We start from the raw sequence: 10304 nt of genomic DNA on the forward strand, positions 1-10304 counted from the left end.
ATGTTTTCTGCCCCACATCCCAGTAATTTTAATAGGAAATCTCAGTTTCCTTTAGTGAAAACAATGGTATCAGAAAACAAGAACTGGATGTTAGATGTTCTCATTGCTACTCAGATAATTTTTGGAGTGTCTTTGTTTTAGGTTTGTTTCTTCTCAGGTAACAGAGAAAAATCATATGCCTTAATACTAAATTTTATATATATATATATATATATATATATATACACATATATACATATCTATAAGTATTTCTGCATATAACCATTTTACTGCATCGATATTAAGCTCAACTGAAATCTAATTTGACATCTCTGATCCATGGCCACATCAATCATTCTAGCTTCGTCCCTTTGCTTATCTGTAAACTACACTCCAACAGGGAGCAACCTCCTTCCCACCATCTGCCATTCATTTAGTTAAGTGTTTCATTCCAGTCTACATATACGGCAATATTAACAGTTATAAATGATGTTGATAATGTGTACACATGATATCATATAATGACAATGGCATTTTACAATTCTGTGGTCTTACTTGCAATAATATATAGACTCAGTCATAACATGAAAAAATGTAAGAAATTGTAGGTGAAGAACCTTCTATGAAATACCTGAGTACTAATGGAGATATTCAAGGTTATAAAAAGAAAGGAAATTAACAAGGTGCAGTGTACATGTCTATAATCTCAGCAACTTGGGAGACTGAGAAAAGAGAGTTGTAAGCCTGAGGTCAGTCTGGGCAATTTAGAGAGATGCCATATTAAAATAAAAACTACAAAGAATTGTACCTGAATTCAATTCTCAAAAACAAAGAAGAAAACAAAAGAAAGTTCAGAATATGCCACAGACAAGTGAAGCACATACAGGGGTAAAAACTAAATAGAATATAATAGCCTGCAAGGGACCTTAAAACATAAAAAGGATAATAAATAAAATCTAAGGAAATATAAATAAATTAGAGCATTCAGTTAATTATTTATGAATATTCTTTTATTAACAGAAAAAAAACACATTATACTAAAGTAAGATGCTAAAAATAGGGTGAGCTTCACATTCCACTATGCTCTCCAATTGTTTGTAAACCAAAAGTGAAATGTATTTGACAAAATTTTTCTATGTACATATATTAATACACTACAGTGAATCTCAACATCATGTACATCCACAAGGCTGAGATCCTAATTTGAATAAGATATACTCCGTGTTTGTATAAATATTTCAAAATAGACTCTACTGCCAAGTAAAACTAAAAAGAAAAAATAAAAATTTTTTAAAAGTAGTATGGCATGATACTTTGGTCTGACTACAGACAATGGTTTACATATTGGAATATTTCCAATTTTTTTCCCCACTACACCAAAAAGAAATCCATATCGGCTGTTCTATTCCATTGTTATCTCTTTAATCTCTAGCAAATCCTAAGTCTCTCTTTACATTTTTGGGGGGGTTTACCAGGGATTGAATTTAGGGGGCACTTGGCTGGCCACTGAGCCACTTCTCCAGCCCTTTTTTTGTGTGTATTTTATTTAGAGACAGGGTCTCACTGAGTTTCTTAGTGCCTTGCTTTTGCTGAGTCCGACTTTGAACTTGTGGTCCTCCTGACTCAGCCTCCTGAGTTGATGGGGTTACAGACATGTGCCCCCATGCCTGGCTTGCTTGACTTTTGAGTCATCAATTTTCTGGGTCAGTAGTTTCATAAACATCATGCAATTTTCATTTGTATGATCATCTTTCATAAGTATATTCAAGTGTGCATATCTATATCAAATAGCCCAAAGTGATGTTGCTCTTGCTCAGTGGATCCTAATCAAATGACCCATGATGACGACTTGGACCAATGCAATTGATCTAAATTCTCAGCACTCCGTTAAGGTGGCAGGTCAGTTTTCTCCACTCTAAAATTTATTACATAAACAATCTTAATCAACAAGTATTTTGTTGAAATATATTCTCAAATTATTTCAAAAAGTTATTTCTCTTCAAAATTTCACTTTTTTTTTAATAATCAAAGATGGACCTTGACTGGATCAACTGTTGTTATTTTATGGTTTTCAAATAGCAAGTTTTATCATTTTACCATTCCTTCTATCTATCTTAACTGTCTTTCTACTATAAAGAAGAGCCATGTTATCTATTTACATTTGTGTTTATTATTAATAATTATCTTCATCTGGGTCCAGTGATTCTTATTTTATTCAACACATTATAATTATTTACTTATATTAGTTATCTGATACTCAAATTCTCCTGAACTTCCCAGTAGGGACTCCTTTCTACTGTCTTTTGTGTCCTTCTTTGTATCTCCATCATTGTTTAAGCACTTTCCTGATTGTTGGAACAAAAGGTGCTCTAGAGTTACCTAATCTAAGTCTGACAGCCCTCATTTTGTGAAGAATCCCAGTCCCTTGTCCCTATTCAAGGAGAATCTTGGTAGAAACCAAAATCGAGACACTGTTCTCAGCACCCCCTGAGATCATTACTTCTAGGTTATCTTAGAAGACAGACCTAGGAAGCACATGAAAATATACACAGGCATTCACACATATTTATAAACATCTTTTCTATTTCAATGCCTATTAATCAATCATCTATCAATTGACATCCAACACACTTTTCTATGTTTGTAACTTTTTTCTCTGACCGCGACAAATTTAAACCTTGTTTATAATAAATTACTCAATTCTATTACTTACAGAAAGTACTTTCCAGATTCCTAATACTTAAAACAGAAAAATAAATCATTTAACTAAAAGAAGTATGTTTATATTTAACCTAAGAGCACATTGTCCAAGGGATATTTTTTCCTCTTTTAGCATAATCATGATATTCTTTTGAAACACTAGAATTCATGTATATTTTCCTATTTATATTAGTATGCTTTCTCTATTCTTTTATTTATGTGTTTATTACTTCTTGGGCATGTAGAATATTAACAAAATTTCAAAAATTCAGATTAAAAAGGTATATTGACAGAAGTATCATTTATAGTTCTTTTCTCTTCTATTCATTCTACACATTATGCACCCATCCCAAAATAAGTAACTACAAGTAACTAATATTACTGATTTCTGGTTTTTCCTTCTTATGTGTCTTTATCTCTTTATACACATGTTTTTTTACTCCCTTATTTTTCACAATCTGTTATTTGTATGTAAAAATACTATTTTTTCCATTTTCTTAAAAAATCCTTCAACATCAGTTCATGTAGATCTTTTTATTACATTTTACATCTTCATAATGATTTTCTGGATAGGCTGGTTATTAATCATTGTTATAGGTATTGTCAGGCTGCTTCAACATTCAACGTGTTAGTTCCAAACACTACTGTAATGTAAATCTGCATATACATTTTCCTATTAAAGACACATCTTCAGCATAAACTCATGGAAAAGAAATTTTTGAGAAATAAAATAAATGCATATGCCATTTTGTTAAATTCTCCATAAGGGTTGTACCAATTAGTATTCATGGGAAATGTTTAAGAGTACCTATTTTCCTGTTGCAGCTATGTTGTTCAATTTATAGAATTTTGGTTTTTTATTTAAAATCAATTAAATTTTATTAATTATTTTATTATACTTCCTGGCCCTTCCATACTGAGAACAGGACTCCAGGGCCTTATACATGTGCTCTACCAACAATTCATAGAATTTTGGAACTGGTAAAGAATATGAAAATGATTTATTTCAAAATCTTTTACATTTTTTGTTTGTTTTCTTTTGGGTTTTTATAGACAATTAAAGAATGTACTGCTAAGGCTGGTCTACTCTTCTTTAATTTTTAATGTCAACTAGTATCCTGACATTGTGTTGAAGGAAGATAAGGTAGACCATTGGGTTTTGTTTCTTCAGATGAAAAAAGTATAAATACTATTTCTTTTTTTTTTCAAAAGCAATTCATCCTGCTATATTTTCTTTAAGTACAAAGACTTCTACTCTCTAGGCTTATCAACTAGGAACCATTTATTTCACCCACTGCTCTGTTTGGCAGCCAGTTTCTTGTCCATCTTTTCAGCAATGGTGAGACAGATTCCTCTTCCTAGAGGAAGAGAAATCCATAGTTTGTTGCCTTTGCCAATAACAAAAATGTTGGAAAGCTGGGTAGCAAAGCTGTTGCCATTGGCATCTTTCACATGAACCATGTCAAAAGAGCCAGGATGTGTCTCTCTATTGGTAATCACACCAATTCTTCCCAAGTTAGCAACTCTGGTCACCATACACAGGTTACCAGAGTCAAATTTGATGAAATCAGTAATCTTGCCAGTCTCCAAATCAATCTGAATGGTATCATTCACCTTGATTAGAGGATCAGGGCATCTAATGGTTCAAGCATTATGAGTCTCCAGATGAGGGATTCCTTTCGTGCCCACAAATATCTTTCTCACTTTGCACAAATTGTACTTGGCCTCCTCAGGTGTAATGTGATAAACAGCAAAATGACCGTTGGTGTCATAGGAAATTCTCTCCAGTCTTATCAATGTTGATGACATCCATAAAACCTGTGTGGTAGGTTATATCAGTTCGGACTTTGCCTTCAATTTTGATGAAGCGCTGCATGCAGATCTTTTTTACTTCTCTCCTGTAAGGACATACTTAAGTCTGTTCCTTAGAAAAATAATGAGAGGAAGACATCTGTCAGCTTGTAGGGACCAGTGGATGCACGAGGAGCAAACATACCAGTCAATTTATCCAGCATCCAATGCTTTGGAGCTGCTACCCGCTTCAGATGCTTCTTGGGACCACAAGCCATGGCTGTTCTAGGCACGGAAAGAGCAAATTCTATTTCTTGAACACCTATACCTCCATAATGAAGAGAAATATTTCACATTGTTAAGCTTCAGTTTCTAAAACAAGGAGTGTGATATCTATTCCCATTTTAAATATAAAATGTTCAACTAATTATGTGGCATAATGTTAAAATGAAAACATTGTATTTAAAGCACAGTTGTATTTAAAATTTTAAAAGCATTTAAAATTATTTTATATTATTTTAAATGACATTTAAATAAGATCCACAACATAGTAGGAAGAAAGGAAATAACATTTCCCCTTCTGATGGGGGAAAAATAGTTTTTATTTCCTAAAGATTGCATGTACATTACATTCTGCTAGTCTATTAATTCCAATAATACCTTATCAAAACCCAGTCTTCAATTTTTCCATATAGATTTATAGACTCAAACAAAGATGATACACAATCTCTTGGCATAATTAGTGTACCCTGCTCTGCAAAATAAATGCCTACATGTCTGATTTTCTTGCCTGAATGCTTCTGGAAACACATTATGACCTGTCTTGCACTATACATTACTATTAGTAAATGAAATATTGATGCTGTTTGGGTAGACTCATTACCATAGTGGACATGTTAGATTTATTTCATGATATGCATATAAGTCAGGTTTGTAAACACAAAATCCTGATTTATTTAGCTACTTGGGACCACAAAACAGTGTTCAGAAGAATTCTTTCTTTTTTCCTTAATGCAGCATTTAAAACATTTCCCCATGTGAATGCAAACTGTCAGCTTTCATTTTGTGTAACCTTTTAGGTCAGGTTTTAACCTTTATATGATAAAGCACACAATTCTAATCTGATTTGTGTATTTGATATTTGATAATGAACAACTGAAAATTTCTGACAATAAGAATTACTAAGTTAACTAGAAGCAATTACTGTAATTAATCTTATTTCTGATTGATTTAACATTATGGATGTATTAGCTAAAAGACTGAAGCAAATATTTATAACAATGTTATAAATCAAGTATTTAGTAAATTAAGACAATCTTCCTATTTTAATGAAAACTTCAGCATATAAAAAGTTTTGAGTTTATTCTGGAAGCTAAGAACTCCACTTTTATGTTTTTAATGATATCACATTCTCTAAATAACATAAAATCTTCATATAAAGCAATATATTCTTAGTGGATTTTATATAATATATATGCCTTCAAGCAATGATTGACATAGTAATTTCTTCATCTTTTATCTCTGGCTTATTTTGCTTCTTTCTCTTATTTCCTTCTTACAAGTTAATGCAAGCATACGCAACAGTGAATCACCATTTTACACTTTTGAAATTATATTTGTTTTTCAAAAGTTGTCCTTACACAGACTATATTTTCTGTTTTATCTCTCAAAGATTATTGATGATTTAAAAAGTCCATAGTACATCTCAAATTAATATAATTGTTCAGAATAAAATAAATAGGGTATTTTAGATTTTCCCCAATGTTTAAATAATACAACAAATTACCTGCTACAAAAGAATAGTACAAGAAAATATTTTAATGGATCATATAAGCCATATCACTAGTACTTTTATATCATCATAAAGGAAGAGACTAAGCACAGTGCTTCTTAGTGTTTACCTTTGAGTGTTCTGAACATTATATATTGCAACTGATAAAGCATAACTTTGAAATTGTATGTTTGGCATATTATAAGGTTAGCCTAGTGATTTTCTATAGGTTTAATAAAAGTTATGCTAATCATTTGGTATTTTATATCATATATCTGTATATTTTTATGAAATATTAGATAAGTTTGATAATGAAACATCATTGTATTATAATAATAGTAAAGCAAAAACAAAATAAGAATAAAGAACCCATTTTTTATAACCTAATCAAACTATTGAATTAGACACCAGTATGTAATGACCAACACTAGAGAAAGATTTTAAATAGAAAGACTATTTTTTTTAAAAAAATGGGGCATTATAGTTGTACATAATAGTTGAGTTCATTTTGACAAAGTCATACATGCATTAAATCTGATTTATTCCATTTCAGTTCAATGTTCCCTCTCCTTTTTCTACCTACCTCTATTCCTTCTTCTTCTCTACTGATCTTCCTTTCACATTATTTATTTTCCATTGGTGCTTCATAAGTATACATAAAGATGAAATTCACTGAGGCATATTTATACATGACCATGGTATAATTTTGTTAAATTCACTCTGCATTCTCCCCCTTCCCTGTTCCTTTTCCCTCCCTCTCAATCTTCTTCTGCTCCACTGATCTTCCGTAGATACTTATTATATCCTATCTACCCCTCTTATCTCCCTTATTTTGCTCTAACTTTTGCATGTGCAAGAAAACATTTGACTCCTGATTTTCTGAGTATGGTTTATTTCACTTATCAGAATGTTCTTCATTTCCATTCATTTGTTGGCAAATGCCAGCATTTCTTTCTTCTTTTTGGCTAAGTAATACTCCATTGAGCATATATACCACATTTTCTTAATCTATTCATCTATTGATGGACATCTAAGCTGATTCCATACTTTGGCTATTATGAATTTAGGTGCTATAAACATTGATGTAACTATATTGCTGTAGTACTCTGATTTTAGTTCTTTTTGGATAAATACCAATGAGTGGGAAAGCTGGATCATATGGTGGTTCCATTCCTATTTTTTTTTTTTTTGAGGAATACCCATACTGTTTTCCAGAGTAGTTGTAATAATGTTCAGTTCTATCAACAATGTATGAGTACAACTTTTTCTATCCTCTCTAGCATTATTATTATTTAAATTCTTGATAATTTTCATTATGAATGGAGTGAGTTGAAATCTTAGTGTTGTTTTGATTTGAATTTCCCTGATCTCTAGAAATGTTGAACATTTTTCATTTTTTGTTGACCACTTTTTTTTTTGAGAAATGTCTGTTTATTTTTTGCACATTAATCGATTGAGTGTTTTTTGGGGGGTGGGAGGTTAAGCTTTGTAAGTTCTTTGTACATTCTAGATATTAATCCCCTGTCAGAGGAATAACTGACAAAGATTTTCTCCCATTCTATAAGCTTTCTCTTCATGGTCTTAATGATTTCCTTTGCTGTGAAGAAGCTTTTTAATTTTCTGCCATCCCACTTATTGATTCTTGGTTTTATTTCTCAAACTTTAGGATCTTATTAATAAACCTGGTGCCTGCACCAATATGATGGAATTGTTGACCCTATGCTTTCTTCTAGCAGTCACAAAGTTTCTGGTCAAAGTCGTAAGTTTTGATCTCACTACTCCATTTTAATGAAGGCATTAATTTAATAAATTATATTTTCATAAACATATATTTAGAATAAAATTTCATAGAATTGTAGGGCATGATGTAATGTGGGGTTTGTTGCATCACAAAAGAAGAATCCTAACTTGCTGGCTGCTACCCACTTCCCAGTCCTGGGACCACATGTGGCTAAGATAGTGCCTGGCGATTAACCAGAAGGCATTGCCCTGGGTTGTGACAGAAAATCGGACCACCTCTAGGATAGGCTCAGAACCCTTCAGCTTGTGTCTCCCATTACTGCCTGTAGGATGGGTGTACAAGTGAACTCTCCCCACCCTGCTGACCTTTATCCTGATTGGCTCCCGTACATTATATTAGCTGTGTGTGTTTTCTCAATAAAGAGATCCTGCTTTGACTGGTCTCCCTGGCTTGTCTGATTGTCCTCTGGCAAGGGAGGGCTGGGTGTGGGTGCCTGCTGGCCAGTTGACCTTTGCCTTTCTTGGTTGTCCTGGTCAGGGTGTGCTTTCGCCATCTCACTGGCAGGTCAGGAGGAAAAGGGAGGCTAAAAACCCTGACATAGAATTATGCAACAAGTAATTTTAAAAATATTTAGAAATTGTTATTTTTTAAAAGAGAATTTTTTTAAGAGAGAATTTTTTAAAATATTTTTTTTATTTTTTTCTATTTTTCAGTTTTCAGCAAACACAACATCTTTGTTTGTATGTGGTGTTGAGGATTGAACCCTGGCCGCACGCATGCCAGGCCAGCGCGCTACCGCTTGAGCCACATCCCCAGCCCACATTGTTATTTAATTTCACAGTTTTCTAAGGCAGGCTTTACAGTAAATATCTATGGTAGATTGCTACAACACATTGTCAGGAAATTCTTAAATTCATCAATACAGTAAACACACACACGTGCATATATTCATTTGCTTATACATTTAAAAAAACAGAAATTTTTCATAACTTTAGAAGTTCACAATCACTTGAGCCAGAGCAATGATGGAAAGTAAAGCTGCCACTGCTACAGGCCTGTGACCTCAGGCTCTTTCATGGGCACAGAAGAGACAGTCAGGTGTTTGAACTTGGAGGTGCAAAGAATCTAGAATAGGTCGAGAACAGCCACCAGGAATGTGAAATGTCCAGCAGAGACAAGGGGAGCCTCTACAGGACCTTTCAAATTATTTTTATGTTTATAAACTCATGTACATTTGGCGGAAGGATGGATAAAGGGAGAGGGTTAGAAACTACAAATAAGATTATTTGCTGTAAACTTCAAAAGTCAAATGGTCCATCATGTGTCTAGAAAATGTCACACAGGGAAGATTCTGTCCTGGGCAGTGAGGGCTCCCTAAGGGTGGCCTGCATGCAGTTGTATCCAAAGGCCAAAGTAAAGGGTGAAATCATAAAAAAAAAAAAAAAAAAAAAAACAACATTTTTAAAAAAAAATTAACAACATTGGAGCTTAATGTTTGCTTTTATCTAGTTAAGTTTCTCCAAAAGAAATGTAAAATGAATTAGTAAAATCTTGTTAAATGCATATATAAATGTATCAAAGGAAATTTTGCTTTTATGTATATTTAGAAAATACCAATTAAAAATAAATAAATAAATGAGTGGGGGGGGTAAATTTTTCTTTCACCCTCCTTTTAAGTAAAGTTTTAGGTGTGAATTCCCTGCAGCATTCATTAAAGTAATGATTTGAAACTTTCATGCTCTTTAGGGCTGTTCTTAAACCAAAGGCCTGCTTAGGAGGTAGCCAGGATCTTACAATTAGAAACAGATCTTTTCACAAATCAAGTCAAAATGAAAGCACAGGCAACCAACATTGCAAAAAAAGGTCATTTGGCTCATAATTTTATTGTGATGGGACTGTACATATTTTAATAATTCAATATTATTCAATCACGGATAAGAAAGTCTACTACCAAGTTCTAATATTAATTTTTCATGTTAAGATTATGAGAACATCTTTTATAGCGATGTAAAATTTTTTCCTGTTAAATTCAAACAGATGCCCATTAAAAAGTCAACACCAAATGAAAATATATTATTAAAATGCTAAGTGGATCCTGTTGGGTATTATTTTAAGTAAAAATAAAGCATTAGACTTGTTGATGTCTAAAACATTAATTTATGTTGAATTATATTCTCAGTTATACACATCTATCTTCTTATAATATTTAGCAATTAAATTGTTTTAAGTGAGTTTTTCATTTTAAATATATGTATCTACTATATCTCTGTACAAATTTTTTTTCTGTTAAATATCTCTATGTTAACATTCTTTGAGTGTATA

At 32.5% G+C, this 10304-nt stretch overlaps 1 pseudogene; it reads right to left on the bottom strand.

The window, feature by feature from the left end:
- Nucleotides 1-3966: 3966 nt before the first annotated feature.
- Nucleotides 3967-10027, bottom strand: LOC113190805 (small ribosomal subunit protein eS4, X isoform-like; annotated as a pseudogene).
- Nucleotides 10028-10304: the final 277 nt, after the last annotated feature.

Source organism: Urocitellus parryii, chromosome 2, assembly GCF_045843805.1.
Source record: "Urocitellus parryii isolate mUroPar1 chromosome 2, mUroPar1.hap1, whole genome shotgun sequence".
NCBI classification, from domain to species: domain Eukaryota; kingdom Metazoa; phylum Chordata; class Mammalia; order Rodentia; family Sciuridae; genus Urocitellus; species Urocitellus parryii.